The sequence below is a fragment of the Myotis davidii genome, unplaced genomic scaffold (assembly GCF_000327345.1).
Source record: "Myotis davidii unplaced genomic scaffold, ASM32734v1 scaffold199, whole genome shotgun sequence".
NCBI classification, from domain to species: Eukaryota; Metazoa; Chordata; class Mammalia; order Chiroptera; family Vespertilionidae; genus Myotis; species Myotis davidii.
Genome location: NW_006290680.1, coordinates 4,249,068 through 4,254,564, shown reverse-complemented (window position 1 = coordinate 4,254,564; position 5,497 = coordinate 4,249,068). Strand labels below are relative to the sequence as shown.

At 55.7% G+C, this 5,497-nt stretch overlaps 1 pseudogene; it reads left to right on the top strand.

The window, feature by feature from the left end:
- Positions 1 to 178: 178 nt before the first annotated feature.
- LOC102768446 overlaps positions 179 to 5,497 on the top strand; it is a 28,170-nt pseudogene continuing 22,851 nt past the window's right edge.

The window sequence follows — 5,497 nt, the reverse complement described above, 5'->3', positions numbered from 1 at the left end:
TTTCTGTCCCTCAGTTTCCCCATCTGCAAAATGGGGATGGGGACACTAGCATACACCTCACAGGGATATTGATATGACTAAACGGTGTCCTATTTGTAATGGATGTAGAATTAGGCATTATCACATACTGTGTCTTCAGTGTTTGTTACAGAAATGTTTTCAGCTGAGCATCCAGGCCATGACTGAGGAGCTGAACTTAGGCGACGACACAGTAGGTTTAGATTCTGCCCCCGGGAGCTTCAAAGTCAAGGTTCCTGGCACACCCCAGAGGTCCGGGGGTGATCCTCCCAACTGTGGTCACAGTGACAACTAGTTGGTGAACGTCTGCCTGTCCAGTCCCTAGGGCCACACGCGTTCCTTCTCTGCTCTACCCCCGAGCCCAGCCTAGAGCCCGAGACCAAGAGGGTGTTTAGACCTGGCCGTAGACCCAGCACGTGAGCACCTGAGCCCAGGCGGGGCTGCGGGCTCCCAGCCAGCGCTGTGTGGCGTGGGCTCCTTCCATCCCTCAGAAGCCCCAGCGGAGTCTTCCTTTCATTCTCTGTGTTCAGAGAAGCAAACAGGCTCACACAAGCCAGCCCACGGTTCTGTTGCTGGTCAGTGGCAGGGCTGGGATTGAACCCACATCTGTCCAAGTTCAACGTCTGCATTTTTAACACTAAGCTACTTGCACAGCCCCCCTCAGGCTGGGGGTTCAGTGTGTGTCCAGCCCAGCCTGAGAAGATCCAGAAGGATCTTGGGGAGAGGAGACCATCGGAGGCAGAGGGGCCCGCCGGGGGAAGGCCAAGAGGCCAGGGCAGCCCACTGCACGAGGCTCTGCAGCACGACCTGTTTGTGGAACAGCAAAGGCTGTGGGATGCAGGGCTGAGGTGTGTGAATGGTGGGAGCAACAGGAGGCAAGGCTGAGGGGCGTCTGCAAACAGCCTTGAATGCCCGGAAAAGGTTTAGACTGTCCTGGTGGGGGCAGGAGGGAAGCCCCTGGGCAGTCCGAGCAGAGCCTGCATGTGGCCAGATACACGACCACTCTGGTGGCCTGGATGGAAGATACATTCAGAGGAAGGAGGTAGGAGGCAGGGAAGGAACTAATGGTAACGAATAACAAACCGCAGCGTCATTACTGGGGATGAGCTATCTCCCTCCAAAGCAAAGCTTACCTGTCCTGCTTTCTACTCCGTCCAAAGCTGTGTGTGTGTGTGTGTGTGTGTGTGTGTGTGTGTTCGGGTGCAGGGCCTGGGCAGGGAGCAGCCAGACTTAGAATCCTTGGAGCCCAGACGCGTCCCTTCCTCCCCACCCTGCCCCTGCAATGACCTCCTTTCAGGTTCAGCTCATTTTGGCCACAGCGGCTGCCAGCAGGGGGAAGGGACCCAGAAGGTAGCAGTGACTGGGCTCAGGGGCCCACGAGGCCCTCACAGCCACCTGGGGTTCAGACAAGTGGGAGCCCAGGTCTTGGACCTGCCATTTATGTGGCCTGTGACCTGGCCTTGAGGGCTCCCTCCTTCATAACCTAGAAACAGTAGTAAATGAGAGGCTATTGTGAAGACTGATCAAGTTCTTGAATGTGAAGCCTGGAGCGCAGCGCTGGTTCAGAGCGACTACTGATACATTTGAGTGAATCATCATATCTCAGCCGGAGAGCAGAAGCCACTGGCGGCCTGGGGAGAGCTCCGAGGCCACTTGCTGTGGCCTGGGACTGTGCAGAGGGCACCAAGCCGTCCCCCTGTCCCCAGTGCCTGGACCTGACACAGCTCAGGGAAGCCAGGCTGCCTAAATGAGCACTGGGACCCCTGCCTGGAGCCATCTGTCTGCACCCCTTGGGCAAAGGACGGCAAAAGGCGGGAGGCACGATGTTCTGGGCTCCATCTCGTGAGTTACGGGTTGGACCACCATGGTCTGCCTGCCCCCCCCTCCCCCCAGTCCTCCCTAACAGCGCATCCTTGGACAAGTTACTCAATGTCTCAGTGCCTCACTCTCCTCATTTGCAAAATGGGCACAGCCATAGTTCCTACCTCACAGGGTCAAGGTCAAGACTGAATGGGAGCTGGCGTGTGATGCGCAGCACAGTGCCCGACCCAGGGGAAGTACCCGGTAACTATTAGCGACCGCAGTGTTAGGGCAGCAACAGAGAACAGGCGCTTTAGGACAAGGGAAGTCATGAAGTTCATGGTCATCAGATACTGTGAGAAGGGGACAAAGAATGGCAAGGGCGCAGTGCGCACGGGGCTGTGGGGGGGCAGGGGGGGAGTGATGGAGGCCGTTGGGCCCGGAGTCAGGGCCCAGCCTACGTGTGAACAGCAGCCAGTGAGAACAATAGCAGCAACGACCGCGTTTCTCACATGAGCACTGAGCAGGCCCCAGGCCCCGTGCTAACGTGTTTGCACGAACAGCTCGTTTCCTTCCCAGGACACCCTGAGGGGCAGGACTGGGACTGGGGTGCGCAGTAAGGTGTCAGGGTGGTCATTTAAGCAGGCGCCCACCTTGGGCAAGTGCAGGGAGGGCACCTGGGAGCCAGCGCCTCCTTAAATGCTGTGCCCTGGGCACCTGGCTGGCTGCACCCTGTCCCGGGTCTGCTCTGAGGTTCGATAATAATTACCCCCGTACAATAGGTGCAAAACGGGGGCCTCGCTGGGTCGGGCACCTGTCCATGTCACACAGCTCGGAAGGAAGGGCAGACGCCAGGTCTCTGACTTTGAAGCTGGAGCTGTTTCCACTCCGAGGCGTTGCCTCCAGCCTGGGGGTGGGAGGTTCCCGTCCCCCTCCCTGGAAGGCCCGCCTCCTCTGGTTGACGCAGGCGGCTGGGAGGACTGGCCTGCAGGGCGGAGGTCTGGCCATTTCTCCCTACATTCCTGGGGGTTAAGTCTAGGGGCCCAGGCTTCCGGCATCAGCCATCACGTTCCCCAGAAGGAATCTCTAGTCATAACAAACCCCAAAGGTCACCCGTCTGGGAATCGGCGTTCTGTCTCCACCCCAGGGCAGGCGAGAGGGCCTAGTCTTTATGGAGACCACCCTGCTGCCCGGATGGGGGTGACCTGCTCTGGCCCTCCTCTGGGGGTGGTATCTGATGGGACAGGTGGAAAGATGGAGGAGGGGCCCTAGAGAGTCCTAGGGCAGTAAATGCATGGGCTCGGATCAGATCCCCTCTCACCGCCGCCTACCTGTGCGGCCTTGGGCCAGTTACTTTACCTTGGTGTGCCTCCATTTCCTCTTCTGTGAAATGGGGAGAATAATATCTACTGCATAGGGTTGCCACGAGGACTCAATGCGATCCATTCATTCAAAGGCTATTTATTGGAGGCCTGCCAACTTCCTGGCGGTGAGCAGCAAGGCACTGAGTAAAAGACACAAAACTCTCAGCCTTCAAGTTTTTAAAGAGGAAGATAGTGACGGATATTGTTTACTTTAGAAAACACTGGCACCAAAAAAATGAAAGAAGTATAATAAAACGTTAACAGTTGTTAAGTCAAGGAGACAGGCAAATGGCAAGTGGTTGTTCATTATGTGTTTTCTATGCTTTTCTGTATGTTTGAAATATTTTATAAATGGAAGGAAGGAAGAAGGAGAGAGGGGGAGGGAAGAGAGGGAGGAGAAAGAGAGGGAGGGGAAGAGAGGAAGGCAAGAAGGAAGGAAGGAAGTCAGGGAGGAAGGGATGGATGGAGGGAGGGACTCCCTCCCTTTGCAAACTTACAAGTGGGGGAGTAGACACTACACAGATGAGTAAAGCTTGCAGTATATCAGTTGATGCTCAGTACTTTGGAGAAAAACAAAGAGGAGTCAGGATGCCCCGGTGATGGGGGGCTTCCCCTTTAAAGCCAGTGGTCAGGGAAGGCCTCCCTGGGAAAGTGACATTGAAAGTAGGGCTCAGATCTCCTGGTTTCTGGACCTGGGTGGCCCCAGGGTCCACGTCCAACCTTCTGCCCAGGGAAGAGCCATGGCAAAAGCCCCGAATCCAAGACCCTTGGGGCTGTGAAATCTTAGAATTATGTATGGCAGGTACAAATTTCAGTTCAAAATTCAGATGCTCGGATAAGGTACTCAATTTTGAATTCATTTTTAGCACAATACTCCACTTCCTACGTAGGAAGAAAAGTCATCTTGATCAGTTTGGTTGTTTTCCCCAACATACACACACACACACACACACACACACACACGCACGCGTGCGCTCTTTCCCTGTGGTTGTATAAGTGTGAGGTTGTTTTGGGCTCTCCTGGCTTGGACACATCATATGACTGTTTCATCTCTTGAGTCCTCCCCCCACCCCCCACCTCCTACTTTTGGATTCTTCAAAGCTCTCGGGGTCACATCGACCCACAGAATTAAAAATATGTTCACTCATAGCTTGTTCTCCGGCTCTCTTCCCTGGGGATGTGCATCCGTCAGGGTGGGCTAGGTTAGGTGCAGTAACAACCACCCCCAAACCTTGCTTCTCGGGCACTCCTGCTGCACCTGAGATCATGTACAGCTCTGCCCGTGTCTCCTGACCCCGGGGCCCCGGCTGCTGGAGCAGCCACCACCCGCATGTGTGCAGCAGGGAACAGAGAAAGCATCGAATCACGCCTTTCTCTGACTCATTAGGAATTAATATGCCCCAAGTCCCTTCCGGAATGGTTTATTTTGGAACGAAACAGGGCTTTTGGAACCTAAAAACTTGTTTTCCGCTTTTACTGAAACACCCCTTCCCTGAGTCAGTAGATGTTGCCTGATCTACGTCTCTGGATGGGGAACAGAAAACAAGGGGGAAACACAGGCCGTCTCCGATTCCCAGAGTCTGAGCGTGCTGCGGTCTTAGGTGGGGGCAGAGGAAACGGATGGGAGACTCTGACAGTCACAGCTTTTCAACATTGAAAGGTCTTGGCACCCAGGGGCATGCCCGCTGCAGGAGTCGCCTCGATCGCCTTCTTCCCCTGCCCCTCCTGCCAATAGCACAGGGTAGGCTCGCCGGCCATTTTCAGCTTCCGTTCCTGAGGGCCAGCCAGTCCGAGGTTTCTGGTTGCAAAGAGCAGAATACCCTGACGCTCCTCACGTCAACTGTAAGGGCCTTTGTGGTCAAGAAACCTGGAGGTGGGTGGTTCCGGAATCAGTTAGTTCAGAGGCTCCGTGACGCCATCGGGGCCCAGATGGCGCGCCGGCATCCTCCGTGGGCTGGCTGTCGCCCTCGGGCTTGGCCACCTCGTGGTCTCAAGGTGGCCGCCAGTCTCAGACGTCACATCTTCACACGACCGTGTAGAGGGGGAGGAGAGGGGACCATCTCCCTGCACAGCACTTTCAATTGGGCAAGCCCTGCTCAGACCCTCCCAGCTGACTTTCCGTCTCCTAGGCCAGACGAGGTCACCTTCCTGTGGAGGACAGCTGGTGCTCACCAGTCCTCTCTCTGGGCACACAGCCAGGCTGCAGGTCCCAGCCTCCTTGGCAGGTAGATGTGGCCCCGTGACCAAGTTCTGGCCAATTGGATGTGAGCAAAATTAAATGCACCATTTTCGCGTCTGACCTATAAAAGCCTCCT